The 13156-nt window shown below is 36.4% G+C and overlaps 1 long non-coding RNA gene across 1 annotated transcript in view; it reads right to left on the bottom strand.

Moving 5' to 3' along the window:
- Positions 1-6652, bottom strand: part of LOC127561846 (uncharacterized) — a 40103-nt gene extending 33451 nt beyond the window's left edge. Inside the window, exon 1 of the long non-coding RNA XR_007953551.1 lies at positions 5763-6652. This is a non-coding gene — a long non-coding RNA (uncharacterized LOC127561846). The remainder of the gene's footprint in view (positions 1-5762) is intronic.
- Between the last annotated feature and the right edge of the window lie 6504 nt (positions 6653-13156).

The following is a 13156-nucleotide window of genomic DNA, read 5'->3' as shown; positions in this document are numbered from 1 at the left end:
AGAGTGAGGTTCAAATACTGGCTCTGATACATACTAGCTGTGTGATAATGGTCAAGTCACTTTTAACCTCTCAATGCCTAAGGCAATTGTAAGTACAAAAGTTGAACAACAGTAGTTTTGGTAAAAGTTTTCATTCAAAGAAGCTAGATTTTCATTCAAAGAAGCTATATGGAGTACTGGGCCCGAGTTCAAATGTTGCTTCAGACATTTACTAGCTGTACGACTGTAGGCAGGTCATTTCATGTCTGTCTACTATTTTTACTAGGGGCAGGTAGGTGACACAGCAAATCGAGGGCTTGCCTTGGAATCCAGAAGATGAGTTCAGATCAAACTGGACCTCTTTTGTCTCCCTCAGTTTCCTTTACTCTAAGATGGGGATAATAATAGTACCTATCTCAAGAGATTGAGGACCAAAAAAGATGATATTTATAAAAGAGTTTAGTTTAGTGTCTGGCACTTTAAAAATGCTTTTTACCTTCCTGTATGAAAATTGCTTTGAGACTAAATGATTTGTAACTATTCATGTAATTAATTTTGGGTGTTTCCAAGAATTTAAATAGTTCTTAGAGAGTGTATGTATTTTTATTCCATCGAAAATATATTTTGTATTTTTAATTTTTATCATCACTTAAGAAAATGTTTGCCAAGAAAAGGTAAATTTCAGTCTAGTCCCTGGTCAGAAATTATTTTAAATTCTCAAATAATATAGAAAGGACATTATGGTGCAGTAGAAAATATCCTCTTTTTGAAGTCAGAGGTCTTAGGTTTAAATATGTATGCAAAGATGCTTAGCCTTTCTAGATTTAGAGTTATTAAAATTCTTTTTCTGAATTTCCAATGAAATACTCTTTAGGGACAGCTAGATGGCACAGTGGATAGAGTACTGGCTCTGAAATCAGGAAGACTGTTGAAATCCAGCCTCAGACACTTAATACTCCCTAGCTGTGTGACCCTGGGCAAGTCATTTAACCCCAATTACCTCAGGGGAAAAAAAGAAAAAGAAATACTGTTTACTTTCCATTTTCCTTATCATACATAGCCATCTTTTAGTCACATATTAGATTCCAAAATTTTTGAAAACTTCCTGAAGTGACTTAGAAAATCATCTGAGCTGCTTATTTTCAGTTGTAATTAGGACTTGGCCATTCTCTCTCTGATGATGATAATCATAATCATAATAACAGTAATTTGCATTTATATATCACTTTGAGGTTTGCAATATACTTTGTTATTTCATTTTATTCTCACAACATCCATGGGAGGCAGGTGCTATTATTATCCCTATTTTACAGGTAGACAAGAGAAGTTAAATAATTGGTCCAGGATCACACAAATAGTAAGTGACTGAGGCTGAATTTGAATTCAGGTTTTTCTGGCTTCAGGTTCAGCATTCTGTCCTCTGTGATACATAGTTGATATGTAAACTCTTGTTATGAAGGCTACATGTCTTTGCTAAGGCTAATGAGATGAGGCATTAGCATCTTTATTGCTGGCCCTTTTGGTGGTCTTCCAAAGAACAAAAACCTTGCCAGAGTTTATTGCAGTAAAATCTATTAGTCCTAAAATCAGCCGACCCATTACAGCACTTATTGAAGGAAGTGACTTGGATTTCTATGTTCTCCCTTCAAAGTTATCCAGAGGACAGCATCATTTTGGTAGGTGATCATATTTTTCCTGAAGCTCAGCCAGAAAGTGCTGCTATTTGAGAGTCAATGAATGTGAATCTTTCTCCTCCCACTTCTTTTTTAAAAAGTGTTCTTGGACATTTTAAGATAGGGCAATCCTTAAGCAACTGGTGGAAGCCACTGTCCTGCCAAACATGCAGTGCATCATCTTTGTTAGAAGTGATATGGGGTGGTGATATCTGTCATCACCCTTCATCCTGCACCTGCTTCTCAGCTCAAGAAGGTTATAGGTGGGGTGGGTATTTATTAGGGAGCTGCAGAACATCCCTGATTTAAATGAGGCTCTCCAGGATTGGGGAGAACAAAGTCAAATTAGAATAATCTGGAAAAACTAATCATGGGAAAATCAGAAAGGAATCACTTATTTTTAAGGTATTAACAGAAGGGCCCTGGATTGGAATTAGACTTGGCAATTGTAGTCCTGATCCTAATGATGATTCCTTATGTGACCTTAGACAAATAATCTAACTCCTTTGATCTCAGTTTACCTGCAATGTAGCAAGGTTGGGCTAAATGGTACTATAGAAGGAGAACTGATTCTAGGGATCAAAACCAACTTCTACCACTTACTATGCTTATGAGCTCAGGTATTTTCTGGTATATTCTGGGTTTCAGTTTCTATGTTTTTAAAAAATAAAGAGATTGGACTAGATTGCTTCTGAAATTCCTTCCAATTTCAAATCTCTGTGATCCTCTATAAGTAGAGGATCACTACAGTGACTTTCACTTCTAATATGCTGATTTTAGGAATTTAGATTGGATGAAAAAGAAGAGATTATTGAATGGAAATATTTTGATATAAAAGGTGGACTAGAAAATAGTAGTTGAAGGGAAGGAAGAGAGAATTTCTATTAATATTAAACAAATCTGTAGGAGATATATCCCCTCTACTTACAGGTAAATGTCAATTGCTTCCCAGCTAGTAATTAAACCAATATAGATATGGAATAAAAAGAGATCAGAGAAACCATTTACTCTAATCCTTTTATTTTATATATGAGTTTACTGAGACCCAGTGAATCAGGGACTCAAGGATTTGTTCCAACTCAAGCCACACATGCATGAATGGCAGAAGTGGGATTCGAACCTGGAGTCTCTGACTCCAAATTGAATTTGTGTCTGTCTCTGTCCCCCTTTCCCCAATCTTCTCAACTCTATAAAACTAGAATCACTCATCCCAGAAAAAAAATGCATCTGGAGAGAGAACTGAGGCCTGCCAGTCCTTGGTTCAGGGAGTCACGCTTCTCCAAACTCATGTTACCCATGAGATAATTCTTATTTTTAGAATTTGCAGGGGCAGTCCTGGCACTGATATTTTGATATTCCTAGAAGTGGAGGGTGGGAGGGATAAGAAGGGAGCAGGAAAAAGGAATAAAAATCACAGGGAAGCAGGGGAGGTTGCACTATATCTAAGAGGGAGCTATGGGTCATTCTGCCAATAATGATACAAACAGTAGAGCAATATACCCAGCAGAGATGTATAAATCCAACAATGGATGAAGAGAATCCTGAGTATTTGGGCTCCTAGACATCATGTATCTTTAGGGATAGATTCTTTGACTACTTTTTTTTCCCCACAAAGCCAAAGTATAGGAGAGAAGTAAACTGAGGTCGTGTTTTTCTTTAGAGTATATAAAAAGATGATAGCTTTGCTGATTCATATTATCTTATCAGAAACACTGAGAAAGTGTCTTTTTAGCAGAATTATACTGACTTTTCCAAAACTATAGCTTTTAATGTGTCATAATTTTGTATCTCCTCTTTTTATCTTCCTCCCCATTCCCTAATGTCAGCAGAGGCAGTGGGGCAGAATAGAAAGAACATTGGTTTTGAAGTCAGAGAGTTTGGATTCGAATGCTGCCTTTGACCTTGAATAAGTCACAACCTCCCAGGGCCTCGATTTTCCATTTAAAATGAAGGGATTAGAGCAGATGGCCCTTAATATTTCAGCTCTATTCTATGATTCAAATAACTAAAAAATAATGATTGTGTCTTGTCCAAGAGAACAAGTTTCTCACTGAGAGTCAGAAAAATTTTATTTCAGTCTCAGCTATATAACCAACACTGATCTTAGAAAAATTCACTCCATCTTCCCTTAGTTTCTCTGTTAAATGGGGATAATATTAGTCTTCACTGTCATTTAAGACATTTTTATATCCTTTACCTTCCCTGCTCCCATTGACAATTAAACATTTTAAACAACAGGTGACACATCAAATGTTAAATACTTTGACCCCTTGAAGAATGAGATAGTATACCTTTCAAGTTTTATCCTATAATGTTCAAAGGACAAGACAGGTTACATACTATGTCACAAGTACTCTTGAACCTAAACACGGGGTATCTTGGTCCCAGTCAGGTAGGGTCCTTTTCCATATTTAATATAAAATTTGGGGTAGTCTGCTATAGTAGAAAGCCAGCCTTGGAGTCAGGAAGATCATGAGTTTGACACATGTGGACTGTGTGACCCTTGGCAAAGTATATAACTTTTTGGTATTCGGGGCAATTCTCTATTTTTCAGTCTTTACTTTTTCTTTATTTTATAGAAATGACATAACACAAGCTATGTAAGCTCCATTTTCTACATCTTTGTTAAAGAGAGGGCCTTGTCTCCTTTTCTATCCTTATACTTACTAGATTTCTTTTTTTTTTTTAAGGACCAGCTTTAAACCAAAATCAATATGCTTCTAATTGGCCACCAATATGTCCTAGACCAAGCCCCATTTGATCAATGTTTGGGTCCTGATTGACTCAGATTAAATGTAAAAAGCAGTCATTTCTGCTTTGGACAGAAACCCTGAGGGTATTCCCCTTTTAGATTCATTTATTTATCTAGATTTGGTTTTGGACTAAGTGAAAGAGTTTCTTTGACTCAGTTGTTACCTAACCTTAATTACTAAATGGATACAGCCTTAGTCAAACTGAGACCTTTTGAAGACCTTAGCTTAAAAAGGCCAAAGTCTCCTATTTCATGGAGGGCCATCTCCAATCATCTTGACCTATATTTGGCCACTGGATTCAGATGGCTCTGGAGGGGAAAGTGAGGCAGGTGACCTTGCACAGCCTCTCTCACTCAAATCCAGTTCACTTGCCTGTCATGGCATCCCCTTCCCTGATGTGGAGGTCCTCTTTGAGAACAAAGAACAAATAACAACAACTTCTTTCTACAATAGTGAATGCTACTTTATATACATAAGCCACTTTTTTGTTTTTTGCTCTAGACTCATTGGAAAATTCTGATGTGGTAACTCCTACAAATGGAGATGTTATGGGATTTACCGTTGGTCTCCACATTCTCCTAGTTTATGCCAGAGATGAAATGTTTTTCTTGACTTGAGTTGGCCCTATTTCCATGACACCTTGCTTCCTTTGAGTATCATGGAAGTTGTAAATTTTCTGATGAGACAGATTTTTGAAAGAAGTTTTTTACAACTTTATAGAAAAATAAAATAATTTCACATCTTTTAACTGCACAGCCCTCATCCCATCCCATTCCAAGTTCCTCCTGAAAAACTCAGGAAAAATAAATAGACTAAATCTCCAGGGACTCAGGGTCATTACCACTACAAATCTCTTCCCCCCTCAATTCTCAATTCAGTTTAAAGGTACCTCCCCTTATTCCTTATAGCTAGCAGTCTCTCCCTCCTCCCATCCCCTAAACTCTTTGAAACTTTTCCATTTTGTCACAAACAACTAACGCATTTGCACCCATTGTTGTCATGGGGCCAAAGTGGTTTCCCTAGTTCATTTCCCTTTTCCATCTCTGAAAGGGGGACCTTGCCTCAGCCAAGTCATCCTAATCATAGTAAGTACTTTTGACTAAGTCAGCAATCTCACTTTCCCTTCCTTCCCCTTTCCTTATGAGAAAAATTGAGTACATAGTGTTTCACCTGCTAATATAGACATGGATTCTCTGGTGTCAGATGAGAATAACAGATCATCTCAAGTTTAGAAAAACAAAACAAAACCAAAAAAAGGAAAGGAAACAAAAGGAAAGAAAGACAGATGGGCAAGAAAAGAATTGCTAGAGGATAATTAGAGGAGAGAAGAGCGTATGGGAAAAACTCAAGAAATTACCTGGGAAGAAGTTGCCGGGATCTTCTTTCTCTCTGCGCATTTTCCCCTTGGAAGGGCTCAGACCCCCATGGTGGTGTCTGAGTTGTGATTTTCGGGGAGGGGAGGTTATTTATTTATTTTTTTCTGAGCTGGCTGTGTTGGCTTGGATTCTGCTGCCTTCCCGTCAGAATTCTCTCAAGGAAACGGCAGCTGGTGAGCTCAGAAATGTCAGTCAGCGGATTGGCCTAGTTTGGGGGCCTTGAAGATTCTTGCAGAAAGTTAAAAAGGTTTCTGGGCCAGTTTCTCCTTTGGGTTTTCCCCCTCCTATTTCTCACCTTTTCCATCTCCTACATTCCGGGCCCCCCCTCCCATTTTGACTTTGGTAGTTACTCCTTAGATTTCCTTGCCTGCCTCAGTCTATCTGACGTTCTGATCTCCCAGAAAAGCAGAATGTTTTGGATTTTTTGTTTTTTTTGGCTGCCCCATCTGATATTTTTTTTCTAAGGATTAAGATTTATGGCAACCATACTTATTTATCTTTTACCCAAGATAGTTTGAGTATTAGCTGTATAACTGTGATTTGTCATCTCTCTGTTCTTTTCCCCCTCTACTTTCCCTCTTCCCCAGCCTTTCTCATTTCAGTCATTATCTTACTAGTCTTATACTGACAAATCACCTTGATTTTCTATCAACTATTTCTTTACCTATGTATACTAGTTTATTGCTGTCTACTGAATAGCTCTCCTAAATTTTCTCCTCCAATAAATTTTCCTTCTTTCTTTCTCTCTAGCTTTCATCTAACTGTTTCTCTACCTCCTATCTCTTCTCTCTGCTCCTGGCTTCAAAACTCTCAGGGATGCCTGTCCCAAGGGTTCTGTCTCACCCTCCCATCTCCTGGTCTATGCCCCCAAAAGGCTGGCCGCCTCCCTTTTGTATCCCCCGGCCCTCAGCCCACCCCCCAGCACAAACTCCCACCTGTTTGTGTCCTTTACAGGACTTGGCCATTTCCATACCTCCTGTCCACCTCAATCACCACGGTGACGGGGCCTCTGAGAGTTGTTAAATTATACCTCTTCAGCTGTCCCATCACAAGGGGGAATGTCCTCTGCTATATCCTTTTTCAGAGGAGCAAATCTGTGTTAGCACTTCTCTGTATTAGCAATGACAAATGCAGCCCTTAAAGAAGGGTGAATTTTTCCAACAAATCAGTCTTGCTTGACACTGTAGTCCACTTAGATTGTGGCCAGATATCCATACCCCAAATGGAGATATTTTGGAATGTATAAAGGTCATCTTGGGAGGGTTCCTATACTCTAGACTAAGGGTGCATGCCATTTCTGTACCCTTCTCTCCCCACCCCCAATCTGAAAGAATGAGCTAAGTTAGATCATCAATTTTGTTACTTGGGATCTGTGCCTTCATCACTGTGGTTACATACGCCCTCTACTAGCACTGATAGAAATTTCACCTTGCTTTTTTTTAGAGGCACTGTGGTTAGATAGCTAGCTACAGGCAGGAACAGAACCAAGATGGTCTGAGTTCAAATCCAGCCTCAGACATTTAGTAACCATAAATTTGGGCCAGTCCATATGACTGCTGTTTGCCTCAATTTCCTCATCTGTAAAAATGGGAAGATTAGATTTCAGTGTTGTTAGGAGGATAAAATTTCATAATATTTTTAAAGTACTTTGCAGATCTCTAAGTGCTATGTAAATGCTAGCTTTTTTCTTATTGTGTGCTATTCTTATTTGTATTTTCCCATATATTCTCCATAGAGAATCTATCTAACATTCTAAAGGACTTCTTCTGGTTATTTTGGTATCTTAGGTTGTCCATTTGTTGTCTTTTATTCTCATCCCATAATTGGGATATCTCCTTTTTCAGATGTACATGTGCTCAATGATGTCTTTTATTCTATTTCTCATAGGGCATTAAGGGTAGTTAGGTGATACTAATTAACTAATATGGACACCATATGGGATCTGGAGTCAGAAAGGCATGGATTCAAATCCAGCCTCAGAAATTCACTCGCTGTGTGAATCCTGAGCAAATCTTAACTTAGCCTCTGTCTTATACCATTTCCTCTGCTGTAGAATAGAGTTAAGAATAATGTTTATCTCAAAATTGTTATGAAAATGAAACAAACAGTATCCTTAAATTATTTTCCAATATTAAATCACTATAAAAGCACTATTATTTTTAATTACAAGTCATTGTTGCCAACATGATGGATCACTATGGATCTTTCCATGTACAAAAATATAGTGGGTTTCTTGTTTGGGCTTCATAATTTGCAGCTATATATCATCACTTGGAAAATAATTATATTAAAAAGATTCCAAATGTGATTTAGCTTAGTATTCTACTTAGTTCTAGTCCCACTTTACTAATTGGCTATAGTGTTTGTCCAACCTATATATATTAATGGACAAATTAGGTTTGTCTGTCTGACTTCATCCCATATTTGCTAGATTCTTCACACATTTCAGTTGTTCAATGTGGATGGCTAGACCGATCTATTTCAATTAACTAACAAGAATTTATTAAGCACCTACTATGTGATGGGTACTGTATGAGATATCAACATAGTCACTGTATTGAAGGCTTTTATATTCCACTAGGAGAAAAAATATATATTAAGAGTGCTTGCCAAAAGAAGGGAGATTAAACCTAGTTAGTTATAGGGCTTATGAGAGCAATAGGTCAATAGATCATTATATCTTTTCTGGTAAAAATATATTATTAATTTGATTATTATTCCTTGAGAGAGTTGGAAAGTAAGAATAAGACAAAGATAAGTATTTGAAAGCAGGACAAAGGGAAAGTTGCTGGTGCCAGTTAGGTCCTGGCATCCTGGTGGGTGTCTATATGGGATTATAAAATCTTAGAGGTCATCAGGTCAAATTCCTTCATTTATGATTAAGGAAACTAAAAGCATAGAGAGAAATGACTTGTCAAGATTATATAACTAATAAGTGTCTGTGGTAGAATTTGAATCCAGGACTTCTTAATTGAGTCAAGCATTCTATCTATTCATTCTACTATGCAGGCATTGATATCCTGATGTGTATCAAGAAAAAGACAACCAGAATTGTAAGAGACTTGATACCATGTTTAAGAAATTAGGCACTTTTGCCTTGAAGAAGGGAAGACTTAAAATGCATTTTCATTCACTATTCATAATGTTGAAAATTCTCTATGCATCTTTACTTCTTTAGCTTCCTTCAAGTCCCAAATAAAATACTACCTTCTATCTCTCTTTTGATCTTAGTGCCTTCCCTCTAAGATTAACTTCAATTTATTCTGTATATTTCTTTTTTATGCAAAATTGTTTCCATATTGTCTCCACCAATAGACTGTGGGGGCTCATTGAGGGTGGGGACTATTTTTTGTATTTGTTTGTATCCCCAGTGCTTAACACAATAATCAGAATTTAATAGGGGAGTAATAAATGCTTACCAAATTGACTTGACATGATGGCTAGCTGGAAAAATTAAAAAGTTTCCATATGGATGAAATATTAAACTTATTTTTTTGCCCCAAGAAAGGCAAACCAGAAGTATGGATAGATGCTTCAAAAAAGTCAACTTCGGATGTGTCAGAAAAATCAAAACAATTAGAGTTTTTAAAGTTAAAAAAACACTACCTATAACCTTTCTTAGGCACTCAACTCCTGTAACTCTTGACTGTCATTTTTCTCTAATTGACATGAAGATTAAATTTTTGGGGGAGTTAAGACAGTTTTGGGGCTCTTTTGGCTTCCTTATTTGTATCTGTTAAACTTCTCTAGAAACTGAAAAAACAATAATGTATTCATATCTATATGTATAGATAGGTCACTATCCTACAATCTGGAGATACAAGAAGAAAAAAAATATATAATTCTTGTTCTTGAAAGGCTTAACATCTAGCTAGAGGATATGGTATATATGTAAAAAAGATAAAGAATGCATAGCAAGTCAATCAGCAACTCTATGAATTATAAGCATTCTTTCAGAAGAGAAAAATAATAGCTGATATTTGTTTAGCATTTCTAGGTTTGCAAGATATTTTACATACTGGGTCTCGTCTGATTCTTAGAATAACCTTATGGAGTGAGCACTATAGTATTATTATTCCCATTTTGCAATTCAGGCAAGTAAGCTTGATATAATTTGTCTGTGGTCACATGACTAGAAAGTGATAAAGGTGTAAACTCAAACTCTGATTTTTCATTATTCTAACATGTTTTCCCAACATACCATATTTGTTTTCTCCAACTAATTTCTTGTTTTTCTTTCTTTCTCTTGCCCTATATAACTTTCACAGAATTAGAAAGGAATTCAATGGACATCTAGTTCATTCCAAATCTGAACAGAATCTTACTATAACCTAACAAATGGTCCTTCAGCAGCAATTCAAAGATCTTCATTTGAGAGGAATCTATTATTTCCTGTGGTCACTAATTTCACTTATGTTGTTGTTGAATAATTTCTGTCAAGTTTGGCTCTCTGTGATCCCAACTGGGGATTTCTTGGCAAAGGCACTGGAGTGGTTTGTCATTTCCTTCTCAGACTCATTTGACATATGAGGAAACTGAGGCAAACAGGGTTAAATGACTTGCCCAGAGTCATACAATAAGTATTTGAGGTCAGATATATTTCCATCCTTTGAACCTGGTTCTACTCTCTGGAGCTAGTTAACCTTCCTTCCACATTATAATTCTTCAGATGATTTTGAAGATATCTCCTCTTATCTCCACTGAACCTTCTCTTCTCCACACCAAATATTTCAATTTTTCTTCAATTTCCTTCAATTGAACCTCATGTAATGAGAGCTCAAGGTACTTGTTTTCCTTTATGGACACTCTATAGTTTATCAATGTTCTTAAATTGTGCTATCCAGAATGGAACACAAAACCTCCAAATGAAGTCCGACTAGGATAGACTATATAAGGATGATTATTGCCTTATTTCTGAAAGTTGCGCCTTTCTTAATGCCCAAGGTCACATTAGCTTTGTTTTTTTAGCTATTATATTCTACTGCTCATTCATTGAGTAGTCTTTCAGTCCACTAAAACCCATAGATCTTTTTCAGAAAGAATGATAGACATGGGAGGCAGTGCAGAAAAAGCAATGGATTTGTGCTAGAGGATTGACACTCAGAATAGCCAATTCATTTGTTCCATATTGATGTAGGTTTCATCTTTTCATCTTCTCCAAAAGAATATTTTATCAAACACTTTATACTAAAATCTAGGCAAACTATATTACTGTTACTTTGATGTTTCATTTTAGTAATGATATTTTTAAAAAAGGTTATATGGTGACTCAGATGTGATCTGTTCTTCATGGAATCAATTTTCTTTCTTTTTTTTTTTTTAGATCTTCACCTACTACTTATTTAATAGTCCATTTCTCAGGAACTAAAACAAAATTCATTCGGTTTTAGTAGACTTTTTTTTTTTGAGAATTTGCATGTTTTCTCTTCTCCATTCCCATGATACTACTCCTGTTTTCCACTGACTCACTATCTAGTGGTTTACCAATCACATTTATCTATTCTTTCAATAACTTTCAGTACCTGAGTAACTCTTTCAATAGTTAATGTAGGTCAGTTAATTGAGATTTAACAAGGTTTACAGGGTGTTGACTGAGAGTATTTGGTTGTGGGAATCAACATGATGTTAAACATTTTTATTTCCCCCAATAGAATGGTTATTCTTCTTGGCAGGAAAATGAAACACAGTAACAAAAAATGAACTCATCACTATTACCTTCTCTGAGATAATTTATCATTACCCCATTTTTTCCCAAATAGGAAAAAACACTATTCCCTTCTCTGGAACTTCCTCTTTTCCCTAGTATAATTCTACCTTCTTTGTTATCTTCAGCCCAGACAACAGCCCAGTTTTGACACTACTTTTTAGGATTTGACCACACTCATATTCATTTTCTGGTACCGTCCTTTGCTTCTGTCTTCTGTTTACATTTTTTTAAAAAAAATTCAAGTTGGTAAATGAGTTCTCTGTATATCTGACTAACTCCAGGAGAGAGAATGAGACTGGTGACTTTGGAAAATCCTCCCTCACTTAAATCCAGTTTACTTGCAAATCATGGCCTTAACTTCCTGATGTCATGGTCCTCTTCAAGAACAAAGGACAAACAATAACAACCTTGTGCATTCACATTTGTACATCCAGGGAGCGTCCATTTCCCTACTCATTGGTACAAATTCCTTTTTTGTTTTCAAAATTCCATTTTTGAGAGTTTCCCATGCCTCTTGGTTTGACATTCTCAGTGTAAATTTTATGCCATGGGGTCCAACACAGCCTTCCTCTGTTCCCTTTATAATCTTCTTTCTCAAAATGACAATGTTTGTCCAACTATGCTCACCTTTCTGTTTTTCTCTAACATGTCCTCTAGAAAGGAACAGTCATTTCTTTTCAAAGTTTCTATCATTTACAACCCATCAGCCAGTTCTTTCCTATTAGGGAGAATCAGATACAATGTTGTATTTTCCCTGTTGCTCATTCTGCTTTTTGAGGCATCAAAAATTATTAGTTATTCTCTTTTTTGTAATTTTTTTAGTATTTTAGTGTTTAAATTGAAGATATCTGAAGGCAGAACATCAGTATTCTAAATGTATGGAAAATGTATAGCACTTATAAATCAAATTTTTTAAAAAGCAAACTTGGAGACCATGAGTCTAGTTTTGGGTGATTGGCTTTGTCTTAGGCTATTCCCAAGGTAACCATGGAAACTACTATAGTAGCCCAGTTGCTTTATTTTTACTAAAATGCAAATTCAATAGCAGATAACACAAATTTAGAATGCTCAATATTCAATGGAGTCTAAAAAGGAAGCAACAGCCTTGTCAGCGAAGGGTTTCATTTTAGAAGGAAAAACTGTATCTTTCATGTATCCTGGATCATGGGATGATACCAATAAGCAATTTGAGATAGGGCCAGAGCCATAAATACCATAGGGCAGCTAAATGTAGCCCCTAGTTGTTATAAGGAAAGACCAAATCTTATATCAGAGTGTAGCTCTCTCTCTCTCTCTCTGGATTCACTCTCCCAACTTCCACTTATACTAGAAATTTGAAATCCCTAAGATTGACTGACTACATTTCCCTTCACAATTCTATCATCACGGACATGGCTCTCTTCAACAATGAGATGATTTAGACAAGTTACAATGATCTTGTGATGAAGAGAGCCATTCACACCCAGAGAGAGGACTGTGAGAACTGAGTGTGGTTCACAGGAGAGTGTTTTCACTCTTTTTATTGTTGTTTGTTTGCTTTTTATTTCCTTTATAATTTTTCCAATCTGATTTGATTTCTCTTGTGCAGCAAAATAATTGTATGCACATATTGGATTTAACATATATTTCTACCATGTTTAACATATATTGGACTACTTGCTATTTAGG

This window comes from Antechinus flavipes, chromosome 4 (assembly GCF_016432865.1).
Source record: "Antechinus flavipes isolate AdamAnt ecotype Samford, QLD, Australia chromosome 4, AdamAnt_v2, whole genome shotgun sequence".
In the NCBI taxonomy this organism is placed as follows: domain Eukaryota; kingdom Metazoa; phylum Chordata; class Mammalia; order Dasyuromorphia; family Dasyuridae; genus Antechinus; species Antechinus flavipes.
Note: the sequence above shows the minus strand (reverse complement) of the source record. Positions and strands in the feature narration are given on the sequence as shown.